The sequence below is a fragment of the Glossina fuscipes genome, unplaced genomic scaffold (assembly GCF_014805625.2).
Source record: "Glossina fuscipes isolate IAEA_lab_2018 unplaced genomic scaffold, Yale_Gfus_2 308, whole genome shotgun sequence".
NCBI lineage: Eukaryota > Metazoa > Arthropoda > Insecta > Diptera > Glossinidae > Glossina > Glossina fuscipes.
In genome coordinates this window covers 917,742-938,227 of record NW_023998651.1, presented here as the reverse complement: position 1 = coordinate 938,227, position 20,486 = coordinate 917,742, and the positions used below count along the sequence as shown (strand labels likewise).

Genomic DNA, 20,486 nt, shown 5'->3' with positions numbered 1-20,486 from the left:
GTTTGAGAAACTAAATCTGTTTTCGAGTTTTAGTACTTTCCGGTGTATGTGTTGACCAATCATTTATGTTTGTACTTCAGAAAGTTTTACACGATCTTTAGGATCGCACTGTTACAAGAAAGCTTCCACCAAATTTTTAGCAGTGGTGTATGCTGCTACTAGATGGTTATTACTTCCTCACCCATGTTTTGGTTTTCGAGATTACGTAAATAGTTATAGAGCTTGCTGTTATTTTGTTTTATAACCGAAGGACTTCTAAAAACGACCTACAGATTTTTTCGAACATGATCGAAATTTATTTCCGAGAAATAAGTTCGGTTATCCCTTTAGTACAGGGATGCGTAAAACCTTTGGCCTATAAGAAGCCTTTAACTAAGAAATGCAGGTCATTCGCAGTGCTGCTAGCTAAATTTCGGTTAGATTTTCAGAACTTCAATTTTTCACAATCACTCAGAATTACGCTGCTCGATCGTTAATATTCGCCTTTCAACTGAATCGACCGTTTAGACATTTGGTTGCAGTGGCAAAGCCCTAAATGTTATGCCCGTGAACACTCTTACAAATGACGTACAAAACAATAGCAACATAATAAGGACAATTCATATTCTCGTAAGAACTTTCACTTTTGCGATAATTATTTACTTCTTATTTCCCAAATTTCACAATTAAAATATTTTCTTTTCTTGGCTTTATTAATAATTTCCCGTAACTCTTGAGCGTTCCAAGGCCTACTAGCGTTTTAGGATTATTGCACCTACTACTATTATGATGGTATTTTTGTGCGTTGACCTCTGTAGTATTTGGGATTTCTGGTTGGGTTTAATTTAATTTATATTAAAAGGAAAAAAAGTACTTCGCTATCGCTTGTTAAATTTTCTTTTAGGTTTTCCTTTTCCTTTTTTTTTTGTCTATTTAAGCTTCACCGCTAGGGGTCGGGTAAACTCTCAACATATATTCCACGTTTTTTGCCTATATGTTGCTTACTGACCTGAACTCACACCCTGTTGTAGTGGTGAAGATACCTGCTGTTGGTGCTCTTGTTGTTGTCCTGATGTTGATGAAGTTGTTGAAGTTATTGTTGTTGTTGTTGTTGTCGACTTGGGCAACTGAAAGAAAAGGAAAGGTAGTGTTTGTTTTATTCATTGTAAAAGAAATGAAATTTAGGTTCAAATTCTTCCGGTATTCCTTTCCTTTTGTCGGTGTTGCTGCTAGGAGATCGGCGTTGTTTAATCTCTTCCCACAAAACTTGGTCCAAGCTTTCGGAATGTTTGATTGTTGCTTTCTCTATCGTTATTGCCGTTGCCGTAGTTATTACTGTTGTGGTTGTTATTGGATCGGTTGTAATCCTCTTGTGCGCGTGTGTACGGGTATATACTCCTTAACATGGGATAATTGTTGGCTTTCTTTTTAATTTTATTTTTATGCGTTGTTTAGGCACCATCAATGTCTTTCTATTAGTTCTGTTGCAAATGAATTTTCCTCGATTTTGTTCTTTTTCATTTGGAAAATATAGATACACATTACTGATTCTTTTCTTTATTTCTTAATTAATATTTCTTCTTTTTTTTTTTTTTTTTGATCAGCAACTTTTGTTAGGGAAGAACAAGAATTTTGTAGTTTTGTGATCTGACTTGACCTTCATTTGCTCCTTTTTTGTTGTTTTCTTCCATAGCCTGTGTATAAGTTCTCCACTTTTTTTTCATTAGCTGTTTCCTTTTTTTCACTTTTATTTCGCTTGCCTCGTGCTGTTTTGCTTATTTTTTATAAAACTCTTTTTTTCATATTTAATGGAAGGATATTTCTATGTCGCAAAGTTACCACTGGGTTATTATATTTTCTTATTTTGAATAGTTTGCTTCAATGAGTGCATTTATTTTCACATTTGTAATTAATTTATTTAATATATCTAGTTCTCCTTTTCCGTTTTAGCTTCTCATTTTCTTTTTTTTTTTTTTGTGTACTTTCAAAACACGAATTTAATTTTTATTCGATCACAAAGAAAACCTTCACACTTTCAGTTAGTTCCATCAAAATTGCTCGCATGGCTCTCCGATCTTGTTCTACTCTTGGCATTTTTACGATAACTCTTTTCTCTTCAATTCGCCGTATTTGGTATAGCGGGTTTTTCGCGGCGAGCACTTCTTCGATACTTCTTTGTTTTTGTTTTTTTTATTGATATTTTCTTTAGCTTGTCCACTGTGGGTTTTTTGTTTCTTTTGCATCCTTTATATTTGTTTAAAGGTGCTGTCGATTATTTTTTGGTTGTTTTTTTTTTTTGAAAACTTTATTTTGTGTTTCTAAGATAAAGGTCACTGCTCGGGCGCCACTTGTGAGCACGTTTCGTCCTTATCCTTATGGCTGGAGCAGCTCAGCGGCCCAGGCAAGGAAACACAAGAAATTTATTGGTTGCATTGGTTTATTCTGTGAATTTCCTCTTTGTTACACTTTATCTTTTTCTTGCTACACGTCGACTTACTATATCTACGGGTCAAATGCAACTCACTCGGTTTATTACTGAAACTGGACTAACTTAACCTATTTTTATATCCTACTCTTAACCTATCCTTCGCCTACGCTTAATCTATACTATTCTATTCTTAATCTAAGCTAATCTATTCCTATTCTGTCTTAAGCTATTCTTATTCTATGTCTATCCTACTCTTATGCTAGGCCTATCCTATTCTTATGCGATGCCTATTCTATTTTTATGCTAGCTTACTCTCTAGCAGTCCCTCCCTCCCCAGCCAGAGACGGAGAATCCATGAAACCAAAACGAGGGACGACTTTGGGTCCTATCAATACATATATAGAGACATATGCATATACACATGTATACATACATACATACATACATGTATATGTATATAAATCGCAAAAAAGGAAAGTATGCATGGTGCAAGCCAAAAAAAAATTCAAAGGGAGGAAAAAAACATACATCTAAGTTGGTAGGGTAAGCGCGATGACTGCAGCAGAAAGCAAAAGTAGTATTATGACGCTGTGCTAAGTAGTTACTTTTATTTGTGAGTTCTTAATTTAGTTTAATTCCACCAAAAAAAAGAGGAATGTAACATTAATGCCTACGGCTTAACCGGCAAACATGGTTTCATGAGAATGTGTATGTGTGTGTGTGAGTGGGTGTAACCTTGGTGACTTAACGGATCAATAGACACATAAGCACAGACTAACGGACAAGAGAACAGTACAGACTGACACTAGGATCTAGCATGACGCCTATGACTTTCACGATTCCCTACATATTATCGTCCTAATTTATTCCTTTTTTATTTTGCGAACAGCACTGGACTAGTCAGGTAAAGCAAATCGAGGCTCATTTGTGATTCCTCTGAGTTTGATTTTTCCAAGCAATACATCTGATCCTTGTCGATCAAGAATATTAATACACATACATTGGGTTGTTTTAGAATGCAATAGGGGATTTTTGATGATTTTTCTATTCTAATATCCTCCTGAAAACTTTAATCTGATTTCTGGCGTTGAAGTGGGTTTTATTACTATAATTTCTGTTCTTATTATTGTGATTCCTATCCTAATAGTTTGTCTTGTTATTGCTACTGCTCAAATATGGCTTGTGTCTAAGAATAGATCTGGTAAACTTAAATCGAATATTAACGGGCGGAAGGTTTAAAATAAGGTGTAAAAATAAGTAAATAAGAAAATAATCTCTAAAAGACATATTTAAAAAGGTCCCAACAAAAGACGATCTCTGAGACGGATTTTGTAGATAAGCTACACGATTTTATGAATAACTTAGATAAGGCACATTCGGTGCCTTTTCAATGCATTAATTTGTTTAAGTTTGATGCTGATTGGTAGGTAAATATATAGATTGCATATTTGTCGCAAACACACGCAAATCTTTGAAGCTGGGAGCTAAAGTTTAAATTTGTTATCGAGTACTATCCCGACATATCGTATAGACTGCACGCATTCAATATATTCGTTTCAAGACTGACGCCATTAAGTGAAAGGCGTTTAAAAAGAACACGTTTTGATTTGTCCGCGTCTACAGAGACAGAGAGAGAAAGAGAATTGGTAAGAATTGGCAGTCCAATTATTAATTCTTGTTAGACATTTATTTATTTTAGCTCCAAAAGAATCAGTAATCTCAGGTTATAGTGACCATTTAGGACCTACTTCAATATCCGATAAGGCTACTCTGTTTTTCAATGAATTAATATGTTTTAATTTACTTCAATACAACCATACTCATGACTGTAATGGCAGACTGTTTGATTTTGTATTTCCTTCCATTACAAAAATGATTAACCGTTGTACCATTCTAATGTGTCAAATCCAACTTCCACCAATAAACATTATGTTTAAATCTCATCTTTCGCACATTATGATTGATTTCTCTGCTGGAAATATTGAAATCTTATTGTCTTCGTTCTATAATACATTACACCTAGCTGTTTCTGCATCCGTTGGGATCAAACAACCGCGCTCTCGAAGCAAGTGCGCGCTATTGTTTGACAGGGAAATTAAATATTCGTGACGTTCGACATTTTTTTAAACAAGAAGGACTCGATTCAAAATTTGTGTGCTGAAGTGTTGTAAATGAATATGGCTTTTAAATGAAAAAGAGCTCGCATTAGAAACTTTTCGTATAACAGGAAAAAATCAGGTCAGATTTATTGACATATCTTCAGTACATATTTTATTTTAAAAGTTTTGAAGAAAATTTTAGCAAGGCCTCACAGGTTGAACTATTCTTACCGTGCTTTAATTAAAAGAATTTTTTTTTTTTAAGGAAAACAACTTGAAAAGCAAAATACATCGGTCAAATTATCAAGAGGCCCAATTTGTTTTTATTATTATATATACACATTTTTTTGATACAGTTAGAAGATTTGAATAAAAGATAATATAATAACGCCACAATCAAAAGAAAAATTGGCAAACGAAGACGAAAAAGACAAGCCTATTCAAAGGTGCATAGCGCAGCCGTTACATTGACATAGTCAAGAATGCTTTTAGAAATGACGTTTTAAGCATTTTTTTTTATTGTGCATTCAATTACCAACAAATAGTGCATATATAACTAGTGCTCCATAGTGATGGCAATACATGCTTGTGAAAAAAAATGTGGCGATATAAAAGCGAGTATTAAAAGTTTGCTAATGTGAATCCTTATTTTAAAGAGAAAATATAATAATAATAATTATTTAAATGCTGTAGTTGAACATTAATTGCAATGAAGAAAAGAAAAATAACTCGCTACCATTTTTTAAGATAATAATGATTGTGAAAAACTAGTTGATTTGTAATTTTGAGAATTGTAATTTGGGTGACGACAATGCTAGATTTAATGTATTAAAATAACTTTGCTAGAATAAGTAATAAAACCGTATACGAATTAATTCTTAAGAGACGACAAAATAAGTGTGTAGGTGTGAGTGTAAGGTGACTTTGGCTTGGGAAGTTTAAATATGATCGCATAAACATAAGAACATTTATAAGCGAAATCGCTTATGAAGGCATCAGTCGTTGTCGTTGTTGTAAGCGTTAAATGTCATCATTATTATAACCAATATCATTATCGTCAGCATGCCAGCATACTGCAGTCTTTATGTTACCAGTGGTCTTTGCAAGTTAACGTACACGCTTATGTATTATAGAATATATAAAAAATTGTAAAACGAACACTTATAATTTAGAGTAACCATTTGCTTGGCCTGCATGTTCCTATATCAATGACTAAAGATATTAATAGAATGTTCATGACATTTGCAACAAGAAACAGTAACTTTTACTTATTTACAATATTCATTTTTTCCTAATTTCTAAGAAACGGTTAAAATCGAGCTGTTTATTTGTTTCCGCCAATATCCCAGAAGTCGGAATATCGCGTTTTTCGTAAAAAAGGAAACATCGGTTAACTACTCCACCTAATATGAAATTAATATACTCAAGAATGTGATTCATTCTGCTTTAAATTTGAACGTCCTGAAGAACATGTCTAATCCGCTAAAAAAATCTTCTCCTAATTATATTATCCATCTAATAAAAATAAGGAATAATGCTTATATGAAGCTGGAAGCAGTTTTTAGATCTTGAGGAACACATTGTAATGTTACTACGTTTCCTAGCTCTTCTAAGGTAGAGTGGTTACTCTTGGCCCGCGATTCCGTATCACCAAAAGAAACATTAGCTGTATTAAAGTAATAACTAGAAAAAAACTTGCACTTACGCTAGCTAATTATGCCGTCTGTCCTGTACGCCGTCCGTTGTTCTCTCCTTAGTCCGTCTGTATCTGTCCCATGTCTCCCTACAGTCTCTCTCATCGCACTCCTGCTACCGCAGTAGTGGGTGGCGCCTAGCCGCACATTTGGACTTAACCTACTTCTTACCTAAGAATACCTGAGGCAGCATGCAGTAGCAAAACGTTTCTCTATATCTCGTGGCAGCGCCAGCCCTTACCGCATTTTTGCCCCAATGAAAAGAACCGCTGCGTTTTTCTCCTTTCTCCAATAAGCACCTCCTTCCAAAATTATCCTTTGGTTAAACCGAGTTTTTACACATTTGCTCGAGAATCCATTCATTAGCAATTCTTCTCAAATGTTATGAATGTTCCTAGTTTTCACATTGAGTAGGTTAGCTTCTTTGGGATGTTTCACTTCTGCATATCTCGATTCGGTTCATGGGCAATTTCACTGATAGCTTTGATTTCCGTTTTACATACGTGCTTCTAGCAAACCGTAGCAATAAATAAAATAAGAATATTTTATTTTCACTGTTTATTGATTTATTATAAGATTTATTATAATATTATTTTATTTCGACTTTTACACATTTCTTAACATTAGATGTCTTTGCATTTATTTGCTTTTTTTTTATTTCAATTTTGCTTTTCGTTAATGCAATACGGGCTTCTACATATATAGCAAAATGTTCATTTATTCGTTGCTAGGTGTACATAGGGGTATGTATATCTAACTTATTTCTGTGTACACATCTACAAAGTATTCCAACCGAAAACGGTATCTTCAACAAAAAAAATGGTATGCATGACACCCGATTGTAAATTGCGAAACCAAACGCTCCACGTTAACTCACACTTCTAACCTTTATTAGTCTTTAATTTGCTTATTTCTTTTTTTTTTATTTTTTTTATTTTAACAGAACCCAAAAATAGTGTGGTATCTTTAAATTTTTCTTTCTTCTTGAAGCTCACTTTAATGCACCCTACCACTTTTCAACGTCACCTTAACGCGTTTCCTTGGTCTTCTAATCGTTGTTGTTTCTTATCTTTAGTTAAATTTTGCTTATCAATATTTTGGTATTTAACGCGATTTGCATAAAAGTTTGTGCATATCCATAGTAATATTTGTGTATGTTTTACTAGCAGGCCTTGATTTTATTTTTTTTTTCTCTTCTTAATATTCTTAAATAAGTTTAAGCTACACTTTGGCTTGAACCGTAACTAGTTTTTTTCTCTTTTCCAAGTTTGTTAATACATTTAATTTTCCTTTTTTCGTCTTTTTTTTCAAGTTGATCTATTTTACTCAAAAAAAAAAATCCATCCTAAAAGAATTTTACAAATTTTTCTTTAAATATTTACTGCACAATTTTTGTTTTTTCTGTTTTTTTTTTCTTTCATATGCCACTAAATGCTTTAATGCATATTCTACTGTCCTGTTTTTAAAGTAATCTATTTTACTAACACAACATAATGACACATATCAGAGTATTTTGATTTCTATCAACTATAAATTTTTCACGATAAATCAGAACCTTTCGATTGCACTGCCAAAACCAGATTCGCCCGCTTATCGATCCAAAAAAAAGCCAAAACCTAATCTTTTCGCATGATTTCTTCTTTTTCCTTTATTTCTCTCTCTTCTTCTTTGCGTTGGCTAGCCGCTATTCTTGCAAAGAAAAAAGGACCAAACCGCAAAATCACGCGATTTTGCATAACGGGATGCCGTTATTGCTACGTTTTCGGCAAAAACAGACTAACTGACATTTCACCCTAAGTTTGATCGCGGACGTTACAATATTCAAATGGAGAATCTTAATAAACGAATTCTGAAAAAAATTGCAATTTATAAAAATTAATCTTGGAATTTTTTGTTCTTCTCTGTGGAGAAAGTTTCAACTCCCTTTAGGAACATTGCAAATTGTAACATATTTCCGATTCCAAAACAAAACAATTAGTTCTATCGTTTTCAACAAGCAAAATGTAATATTTTAACACTTTCAATCTCAATCATCATTCCTCTCGGACTCCTTTAGTAATGTTGCTATCGTTAATGAAGTGATGTGTTATTGAGCAATTTGATGCCATTATTATTACGCCATCATCCATTTATCTTAGCGACAAAATCGCTGTCGTTATAAGAAACTCACCTAGTCATAATCGAATTAATAACTTATGGTTAAGCAATTACGTGAAAAAGGAATCGATTTTTTTATAAATAATATATAATACGTGCTTTGCAGATTTTATTGTCGTTTTGCTATCATCCGATCGCCAATAGACAAATTTACAGTTTAAAAGGTATATTGACATAAATGATTTAATTCATATAAAAATGTCGCCGGTATCTTAGCGTTCTACCGATTTACCAATAAAAACCTGTTCTAAATAAGCAATTTTGAACAAATGTACCTATTACATATATCTGTATGGGAATGTGTGTAAGAATAAGTCATGACAATAATAAGAAATATTTTCTTTTCTTCAAATTTGTTAAGTACTGAGAATTTGCATCATAAAATTTGTTTAGTGCTCAGAATTTACGTCATCAATTTTGTTAAATCTTGCGAATTTACGACATCAAAGTCTTTAAGCGCTGAGAATTTATGTGCTCAGCTTCATTATTTTATGTATATATTGTTTATATATAGAATTTGTTTAGTGGATAACATAATTTATGCAATCATTCTTATATACTTACAAATTATTTGATCCATTTCTTTTTAATTAATTAATTTATTTATTTATTTATTTATTCCACTTATACAAGAAACTCAACTAAAACAAAATGGCAGTCGAGTTCAATTGACTCTAAAGTAAATCTTAAAATTATTTAATAATAAAGCTTAGTATAAGTACAATAAAACAAATAAGGAGGAAAAAAAAAGAAAAAAAAAAAAAAGCATGTACACAATTAGCATAGAGCCACGCCCACAACCGATACAGGACCAAATTGCAAGTGAACCCCTAAGCCATCGCAAACATGCATAAGCTTGGCAACCGATAATTGTTAACAACAAATTAATTTTCGACTCATAATGACAAAATCTAAGGTTAAATCAGTTTAAGTACGACATAGGTAAATCGCGCTTGTTGAGCAATATTGCTTTAATGGACTTTAAAGAGTCCGTTAATGAGAATAGATGATAGACATCATTTAGGTTCTTGCAAACAACTCTGAGCGGGTTAAACAGTTCAAAGTTATATTTGCATTGACTAAGCTTTATCAACATAAAGTACCTAGAGAAGCGGTTAGGGACATTAAAGCAAATCTCACGAAGTAATGCGGGCGAATCAATTGCACCATTTACTAATTTGATTAGGAAGGAAACCCCAAGAACAAATCTACGTTTCTCGAGTGACGGTAAGGATAACAGAAGCAACCTATTTTCATAGGGTGGAAGAGGGGAAATCGGGTCCCAACCCAAATTCCTAAGTGCAAACAGCAAGAATTGCTTTTGTATAGATTCAATTGAACCAACGTAGCATCTATATGAAGGAGACCACACAACAGAGGCATACTCAAGAATAGGTCTAACCAAACATGTGTAAAGCCTTTTAGTAATATAAGGATCATCAAGCTCTTTGGACCACCTCTTTATAAAACCGAGAGCGGACCTAGCTTTGCTTAACGAGGACTCAATATGCAAATTGAAACGTAACCTATAATCGAATAGAACGCCTAAATCAATGAACGAATCGACGTCTTCCAACCTGTGCGAATCAATGAAGTATTGGGTACTAAACGACTTCCTTCTTAAGAAAGAAAGCTTCTTACATTTATTTAGATTTAGCTTCAGAAGATTGAGGGAGCACCATGCAACCAAATTGTTCAAATCACTTTGAAGATGATGTGATTGCGATTCTACGGAAAAAGAAGTAAACAGTTTCACATCATCAGCATACATTAAAATCTTACTGAATTTAATCACGGAGGGCAAATCATTGATGTAAAGATTAAATAAAATAGGATCCAAGTGGCTACCTTGAGGTACGCCAGACGTCACGGGAAATTCATCCGAGGTAATGAGGTTAAACAAAACCCTGAATGATCTACCATACAGATAAGAGCTTAAGCATTCAACTAAGAAGAGAGGAAAGCCAGAGGTCTGGATTTTAAATCTAAGAAGTCTATGATTAACCATATCAAACGCCTTGCTAAAGTCAGTGTAAATGACATCAGTGCGAGAACCACTAGAAAAAGCCTTGAAAACATGAGAAGTAAACTCCAACAGATTGGTCACCGTAGATCTTCCCTTTCGAAAACCATGCTGGAAAGGAGAAATATACAATTTCATAGAAAAGGCTATATGCTGAGCCACAATTCGCTCGAACTGTTTAGGTAAGACACTCAACTTGGCGATGCCTCTGTAGTTCTCTACAAGTTGCCTACTACCACTTTTGTGAATAGGAATAAGGAAAGAAGTCTTCCAACACAAAGGGAAAACACCTAAATTCAAAGACTTATTAAAAATCTTTGAGATAACATCACAAAGCTCGCCAGCACAAGATATAAGTACACATGAGGGGATGCCATCGGGTCCCGGCGAGCAATTATATTTCAGAGAGTTCAATCCTTCAAAAACGTCATTTTCCGATATAACAAAGTTAGGAATTGAAACCGAATTAGAAATCGAATATGGATAATTTTCCGATAAATCAAAATTGGCAGTTGAAAAGTTCTGTCGGAAGTATTCCGCAAAGAGATTTGAGGATTCAAAATCATCCGAGGACTCGGAGCCATTAAAAGACACAAACGACGGGTTTATGGAGATTTTTCTTTTGGAATTAACAAACTTAAAAAAGTATTTAGGGTTAGCAAACAAGGAGGATTTAACAAACTGAAGGTATCTGCAGTAGTATTGGCGGTTGAGGGAATTAAATTTATGCCTTGCAACAGAGTAAGCGAAATAGTCGAAAGAAGAACCACTTTTCGAAAATTTTTTGAACAACTTGTTTTTCCTATTCTTGTAGTATTTAATTGTCTTATTAAACCACGGGGGATCCTTACTTCGAGGACGGGACTGCTTGATCGGAACGGATGCAGAAATAGCTTGATTTAATACATTGTAGAACGACGACAGTAAGCTATCAATGCTTCCCTCTGACAAATCGAGCACAAAATGAGAAAGATGAGATTTTAGTATGGAAACATTGATTTTATGGAAATCATAACGTTGATATGAAAAATTTGAATTTGGAACGTTATAGAGGTTCAACGAACCAACATACTTGTAATGAAAGGAAACACCCAATGCTGGATGATATGGATCCTCAGGTAAACTAAACGGAAGACAACGATTAACGCAAACCTCAGGAAAATTTGCAAAGCAGAGATCAAGAAATCTCCCATTACAATTAGGGGTACCATTGTATTGAACTAAATTATTATCAAATAATTCATTGAAGAACACAACGGCTTTATCAGATGTTGAGGAAGGAATCAAACAGCCAGAACTATCACTGTAAAACCAATTGACTTGAGGCAAGTTGAAGTCACCCAACGCAAGGACTATATCGGTAGATTTAGATTGCTTGGCCACTTCACAAATGAGGGCGGCCTGTTTCTTATATACAGAGATATCCGAATTTGGGGGAATATAGGAGCAGGTCACATATAAGTGTTTGTTAGGAAATTTCACTCGAATGGCGATAAATTCAACATCGGGAGTAGTTGGAAATTCAAACGAATAGGTGGGGAGTGCCGTAGAAATAGCAATTAAAACACCACCACCATTGCGATACAAACGATCGTTTCTGAAAACTTGAAACGAATTATGGAAAAGTTCCGACGAATGTAGAACTGGCTTCAGCCATGTTTCAGTGAAGACCAGACAGGAAAACTCCGTACTCACTGAATTTAGGAAGGTAGAACGAATTTTTGAGTTTAGGCCCCTAACATTTTGATAAATGAGAGAAAATGAGGCTGAAGAAGTATTTAGTTTTTTGAAGGGGAAAGAGCTAATGCATTCGCATTACGGGGTCGGTCCCGAGGGATAAATTCCTTAATTAATGATCCAACCGGCCACAAAGTTTTATTTAAAATCAAATCCATATTTTCGGTCGGAACTAGAATTTTAAAAGATGAGATAGCTCTAGATTGAGAAGGACCCAGTTTGAAAATACTAACTCGCTTTAAATTGACAGAAGGGGCTTTCGCAGCCAGATAACCCCTTATGTTTTCAACAGATGTATCTGGTGCCAGTCTTGACACAAATATGGCCTTTCTGGGAGGAACTGCCTTCAAGCATATGTCGTCAGTACTGGGAGCAGCAGGGTTAACGGATGGGGAGTTATGAGTTGGGGAAAATATAGAGGGGGTAACCACACTTGCACGAGCAGCTTGCTCAGTTTGGCGACCAGCATTTACACCCGAACAGCGAGGAGGAGAGGACGATTTACTATTACCCTTATTAGTTTTGGGCGATGACGCCTGAGAAGATTGAGTGACATCTATGGGAGGAGATACCCTTGCCACTTCAGCATAGCTCAAGCCAGAAGGACTTCTCGGACTATTTGTAACATCTATGTTACCAACCGACTCAGCCGTAGCAGAAACACTAACATTATTTGTAGCCTTTAGGGAATCGCTAACTTGCACCAACGAAACGGACTTAGGAGGTGACGAACCACACGCTACGCTATGTGTTGAGACTATGTTAACTGGAGAGGAAGATGACTGCGCAATATACCGACATTCATCAAACCTAGTCTTGATTAATTCAAACTTCTCCCACAAAGAGCCGAGATTTTTGCTCAAATCTGAGAAACAATTTCTCGTCTCCGTGAAGAGCTTGTAGAAATCAATATCCCGCTTTCTACAGTCAGGACATGACCATCGTAAACCTTTAGAAGGGTCAAGGACTGCATCAGCAGCACGGCCGGTAATACCAGCACACTTTGCATGTCCAAAACGATCACACAACCAGCAAGAAATGAATCGTTCAGATTCAGGGCCAGTTTTCGCACGACATGGAGTAAATAAACAATCCATGTCCATTGAAAACAAAAAAAGTAGCTTAAGAAGGAAAAAAAAAAAACGAAAAAGAAAAACAAAAAAAAATTATTTTTCCACGGCACAAATTTTCAGGAAAATTAAAGCAAATTTCTCACTTCCCTGCCCACTGTAAATATAGAGCGAAAACTAACGGAAACTGTAAACACAGATTAAAAGGCAAAAAGAGAGACTTTTACCAAGAGCTCAATAGTTGCTTACAATAAACCAAAATGATTTTTTCACATAAATGGTTAATAAATTCATATACAATAAATTCACACTTTATTCTTTTAGAGAATTTTTTAAATTTAAACACGAATAAAGCAAAAAGTTAAGAAATATAACTAAAAAAATTGATATATTTGTTGACAGAATAAAAACGCGACTACAAGACACGCGCAGAGTTGCCAAACTGATGTAGAGACATTTATATTGTTTTTCCTATTGAAAGTGATATGAATTAAGAGAAAAAAACAAAAATGTGCTAGAGTTATTTTTTGGCAACATGAGGTTAGATGGTCATTGGGCCCCAACTTTGTGTTCTCACGTTAGAAATCATGGGCCGAAGGGAATGATAGGTGGGGTAGCGTGCAGAATGACCCAGGGCTTATGATCTGCCGTTCCGGCAAGTAGGTTTCGTCCGTACGTTTATTAATATAAGGGTAAAGTATGTGCATTCCTTTTAGGTGTAACCGTCTGCGAAGTGTCCGTGACACAAACATTTACGACCCACACATATCTCCCCAACTAGCTAGCTCAGCAATGATGTGTGCGTTCGTTTCTATAACCTCCGAACTTCTTCGAGTGGCACTTAAGAGTATCTCTAAAAATAAGGTTGTAGTTCGATATTCAGACAGACGGAAGATTTGCAGGCATATCCGTTACAGCTGATAAGCCTGCTTTCGCTAGTTACTAAAATTTTGAAAAATATCTCCAAAGAGAAGCTTATTTCCTATATCAATGACAATTACATATTTCTTTAGCAACTGTTTGGATTCAAAAAGGAGCATAATATTGTTCCAAATTCTTCATTTTGTTAATCAAACTTTAATTTTGAAAGTTCTGCTGGAATGGTTTTGCTTTTTTTTTATCAAAGTTGCTTTCAAATCAATTTGACACATTGAACTCACTTTAAAAATGCTTCGTAAAAATTTTTTTCTTCTTATTAAAATCGTATAAAGCCTGTAATATATATAGGTAGTGGCTGGATTAAAGTTTTTCGCTGCCAGATTGGGTCAGATACACTCACATTTCTTCCTTTTTTCTTTTGCTTTCCATTCCTTCTCCTTCTCTTTATATATATGTACATATATATATCATATCAAAAAGAAAGGAATATTTTAAGCCACGAATAACTGAACCTGTCTGCGATTCTCGTTGTCAATACCCAAAGGTATTTTCCTATGCTCACACGCACACATGCATATATCCCGGCTATATAGAAGAAAATGTTTAATTTCTATTAGCATAATAGTAATTTCACTTAATTTGTGTTTTAATCTCTTTTTTTTATATTCCCTTAATCATATATGTGAACAAACACGAAAATAATAGACATTAATCTAAAAGCTACGTAAATGTCAACGTGTAAGAAAATCTAATACAAATCAAATACCCTATCTACGGTACCATTTGTCGATGACTTAATTGTGAAAGATGCTGGCACACTATCAATACGTTCCGTATTGTAACCCATCAAATACCATTCCGCAAAAAGAAAACAATCAACACGATGATCAATACGTTCCTTAGGAGTCTTAAGCTTGATGATGATCCATCTTTGCAGACATCAGTCGAGATTGTTTCCCCCACCAAATATTGGCAAGAAGAAGGTTGTCGAAGACGTGCCAATGCCAACGGTACGATCCATAAGTGATGATGCAAACTCACCATATACAGCGACACAAAACGGTGCATTGATGGCATTATTATGGTGAATATTATTAGAAAACATCCTGCTACTGCAGCGTAATGGAAAAATTGAAAGTATGAAGATTGTTTTGCAGGTTGACCAGAACTTTAATTTTTTTTTTTTTTTTATCCTTTAAAATTCCCTGTTTGCGTTAAAATATTTTCACCATTTTTTCTTTTTATTCTTTTCTGCATCAATTCGATTTTTATTTACAAGTCGCGTTAAAACACGGAATTAAAACTAAGCATAAATTACGTTCAATTCATATATATGCTATGTACATTTGTTTATTAATAGCGTTTCTTAGTTTTATTGTTCAGGCACTTTTTTGATTTCATGCTATTTATTGACTACGTATATATACGTGTATATCCATATTTATGTAACTTAATTTATATACCCTAATTTTATTCTTTTCTTACGAGCACATTAATCCGTAGTGATTGTTTTTCTTCCAACTTTAAAAGCTTGCACTCCTCAACTCTTTATCGCACACCTTTTATCTTGCATTTTATATTAAAAAAACTACCGTAATGCTATACATACGGATTTCGGACCTTGTTCTCATTTCAAAATTCTCCCTCTAAATAGTACTACTGTTTGAGCAGAGAATTATGAAAATAGTCCTTAATTAACGGAATTCCGTTATTATGAATAGCTCTACTACATTTATGAAGAGCAGGAACAAAGCCGACTGACGGAAGCCAGTTACACACATCTACGCGGACGCTACAACCCTTTTGAAAGATGTTTTAACGTCTATCTGCGACCGTTGCTTTCCCAGTTCATTGCAATTAAAACAGGTTGGTCGCAAGCTTGTGCATCACCTATGCTCTTTTATATTTGCACTTTAAAAATGTCACTACCAAGTGAATGCATGGTTTTAATTTTTGTGGACGACGCTGCGATTCTTAGTTCCGTAATCTTTGGTGATGACGTCATTGACTATCTGTAAGCGGCAATTGTTTAAACGGACGCGATTTTCAAAAAAAGGGAGATTCTATTTGATGGTCATAAGGCTCAAGTGATATTTTTACTCGTAAACGTACGCCCAACATGTCTTGAAAATGGATGGCATTGCTATCCTTTAGGAGAGTGAAGTTAAATATTTAGGTATAATATGATATCCTAAACTGAACTTAAACTGCCATATTAGCAACGTTATTCATGAAGTTAACTACCAAAAATCTTTATCTATTCATTAATAGAAATGAAAATTTAAACATAAGCAGCAAGAAATTGATTATCGAAATTATATTTCATTCTTTCCTGCTTTAAGCTGTTCCGGTTTGTTCCTATTAAAAAACTGGAAATTGCACAGAATTAACATTTAAAAATGTTCTATATTGTACCCTGGTATTTTTCTACACTTTATCCATACTTAATTTCTGTTTTCGAAATTGTTTATGACAGAATTTTAAGGTTAACAGCTTTAATCTGCGCACTATCACTGACAGATCACAGGCCATATTTTGTTGCCAGTGAGATGAACGGTGGTTCTTATTATCTTTTTGTGGTTTTTAGTAATCTGTTGTGTAAGCATAAGCGTCCAAACTAAAAAAGGATGACATGGCTTGTAATCCACTTTTCAGCATGTTACAAGTCCAGGTTGTTAGTATTGGTTGTTTCAAGTTGCATATATAAGAGAAACCAGCCACAATTTTGAAAATAAAATAAGTACCAAACAAAATTTTTTAGTTACCAACAGCTGAACCAAGCAAGAAGTTTTTAATATATGAAAGGCAAGTAAATTGGTTTTTTTTACTCCAATTATGTAACTAATTCTCTTAACTCGGCACTGTTGCTATCACTGATAAAGCGCAAAGGATCAATAAATGATTAAAACCCACCACTCGACGAGTAGATATAAAAGATAAGGAATAAATGCATTTTAAGATACATTTTGTGAAAATTGAATATAAAGGATAATCTCGACAATTCACTCTTTCTGTGCAGTCAATACCACTTGCTCCCTTGGCGCTCCTCCGGTTCTTTTTTGGGATAATTTATTGAAACTCAATATTCTTTTCGACATGAATTTGTGGTTCGGCTAAACTCGGAAAAGGTGTAAAAATAAAACGAATGCAAACAAAATGTTAGTATAATTTCTGAACACTTAGTTTTAACGATCTTGGTATTTTTTTTTGGTAAACGCATTGAATTTAGTTCGACAGTATTTCGGTTGAAATTTGTGATCATGTTTGGATGGTGCACGATGAAAGACAGCATTGCCTCCGTTTGTCCCGTTGTAATTTGTCTGCATGTGCCAGTGATTACTGAAAAGAATCTATGGAATTAATCAGAGAAATACTTACTTATTGTTCTTTTTCTTCATGTTAGATCACTATTAATTTTTGCTTAATAGCGCACGTACGCACTTCACAAACTGCTTCTCTTGCAATGCTAAGCTAATGTGCGTAACTTTATGTATTTACAATCAAAATGGCCGGCACTTTACTATCCATAACTCATTAGAAGTTCAGGTCATTCCATTCCGCATAATATGTGTAAGTACGCGACGGTTCAAAGGGCACTGCAACTCATTAGATGCAATTTTTAATATTTTTTAATGTTTTTTTTTTGTTAAAAGTGCCAAATATTTCACTTTATTTCATTTCGTTAAAAATTTTTCATCGTTTCGTTTTTATTTACGTTTATATCGTGTTGTTATTGCTTGCATCATTTTAGGCAAACAAACATGAAATTTATCCCTTGCTTTGTCATTATTTTTTTTAAATGAATTCTAAAGGAGAGATAGTTAACTAAAAAATACATAATTAGTGTTCAGATTATGAAATGGGAAATAAAATGCCAACAATTACGAAAAGCAAACACAAGCATAAATTTTATGATACTCGAACAATGGCAACACCAGAATACGACTGTAAGCGTTATAGCAGGAACTGCCGTGATAGTCTCATATCAACGAACTATAATTGCTGCATTTCTTTTTCCGTTTGTTTATTTTTCTTTTTGATCCTTTTTCTGTTTTGGTTCGCTAGGTGCTTTTCTACTTTTTCCTTAATCTTATTGTTAGTTTACATACAATTTTAATAATAACTTATCAATTTCTAAGCTGAAAATAAAAATCTTTACTCCTGAAATCTTTAATTCTTTATACCGTATCTAACACAGTTTCTAAAGCGAATTTCATTTTTTTATTTTTATTATTATTATTATTATAATTTTAGGTTAATGAAATAAATTCTTAGACTAAAAAAATACATTGAGTACTAGCAACACAGTCTATCGGCTCTAATTTAAATAAATGTACATTAGATAATGAGCTTAGTAGTATTAATAAAGTAGTATATTGAATTGATATTCTATCCTGAAGCTGATTTTAGAATGTGCAAAGGGTTAATCGTTCCAAATGCAATACAGTGCAACCTGTTTTTGTGCGGTAGATAGGGACCGCAGAAAAAGAATCGCACAAAAAAAAAATATTCAAAAACTTTATAAATAGCTATAAGAAATAATTGTTCACAGCATATTAAAGAAAATTTTTTTATGCGTTAGAGAGGGACCGCATAAATAAAGTCTCACTTAGAAAATATGTCAAAGCTTCACGAAATAGCAAGAAAGTGCTTTCCAAACAAAATAAATAATTAAATTACACATTGAAACATTTAAAAAAATTTTAATTTCTAATTTTAAACAAGGAGAAAGTTTCAAAATGTACATAATTCAATACTACTCGTCGTAGTTCAAAACGCGCATATTTTTGCGATGAACTGGTTCGTAATCGCTTTCGTCACTTGAAGATACTATAGTTGATTTATTTTTTGTTAACATGTAGGCGGCGACGACGGTCGTTTGGTCAGCTGTTTGTAAACGTCGCGATAGCCAGATATACACAATCGAAGCTCTTTTTGGAATTTCAAACTTCTTTGAGAATTGTTATCTATTTTAAGAAAATGCTTTTCCAATTTACTGCAAAGCTGGGTCCCTGCATATATTTTATCCGCTGTAATAGATTCCGGTTCTTCTTGTCCGTCTTCATGATCTGTTAAGTTATTGATAATGTCACTATCATTTACGGTTTCGTCCTCAATCATTTCAATAAGATCATTTTCGCAGAAAGAGTCAAAACCTTCTCCGCAGATTTGATGTGCTAGCGCAATGATATCTGATGATAAAGTGAATGTGTTGTCGGTTACATTTCTATTAATGACACATTCAGGCCAGACCGCTTTCCAGCACGAATTTAAAGTGTATTGTTTTATTTGAGTAATTGCTGCAGTGGCGTGGTTTATGCAGTCTAAAATCGAAAACTTTTTCCATACTTCAGTCAGGCTTATTCCATAGTTTTCTAGTTTTTCAAAGTGTATCTGAAAGTTATTTTCGCATAGTGTTTCTTAAAAGTTGCGATTATGCCCTGGTCCAATGGTTGTATAAGGCTAGTCGTATTGGGTGGTAAAAACACTACTTGTACATTAGGATGCTCTAAACAAGGATGACCGGGTGCATTGTCAACAATTAACAACACTTTAAAAGGACGATCCATTTCTATCATATATTTTTCAACTTCTGGTACGAAGCAATCGTTGAACCATGCAATAGGTATGAAAATGGCTGTTGCGATGTGTACATACACACTGATAGCAAAAAAAGTGATACCAACACAGTTCAGATTGACCTAACCTCTCGGCGAAATTCAATGTGTCGATATTCATATACCGCACAAAAAAAGAATCGCACAAAAAGAATCGCACAAAAAAAAGAATCGCACAAAAAGAATCGCACAAAAAAAAGCGCATAAAAAGCACCGCACAAAAACAGGTTGGACTGTACTTCTAGCCAAGGAAAAGTTAAGGCAGTCGCAGAGAATGTGCTTTATAGTGAGAGTTTGTCCACAACATCAGATTGGGGAGGAAGAATTCTTCAATTTCCATTCAAGGTGGAGTTAATTGATGATTAATGGAAGAGTAGAGTTGATGATGGTATTTTAAATTTTGTTCTGCAATTTTCTCTTTAACTTTTCTTCCAAAATATCTTTGAAGGCTCAACTTTTCCATGACATCATTCATAATTAGAGGAGCAGAAGCAGCATCCTTCGACGCTCGATCAGCCTGCTCATTTCCGAATAAACGATGTGACCGATGTGTGGCACAAGCAAGAGGCAGACCAGGAGATTTTGAGCCGTCTGGGTACAAAAGATTCCAACCAGTACTCTCCAATACTTGGGTTTATTCAGCTATTAGATTCCTGAAGACGTAATTTGGAGTATCTTCTTTCTTGTGCATAGACAGTGAGATGTGAAAAGAGAAGTCTTTCAAAATCCAGGGAGGTTTAACACCAAAAGAGCGGGAAATTTTTAAGGGAATGTTCAATTCCTTTGCGATGCACAAACAATG

General features: G+C 34.4%; 1 pseudogene; it reads right to left on the bottom strand.

Moving 5' to 3' along the window:
- Positions 1 to 980: 980 nt before the first annotated feature.
- Positions 981 to 20,152, bottom strand: LOC119643017 (annotated as a pseudogene).
- Positions 20,153 to 20,486: the final 334 nt, after the last annotated feature.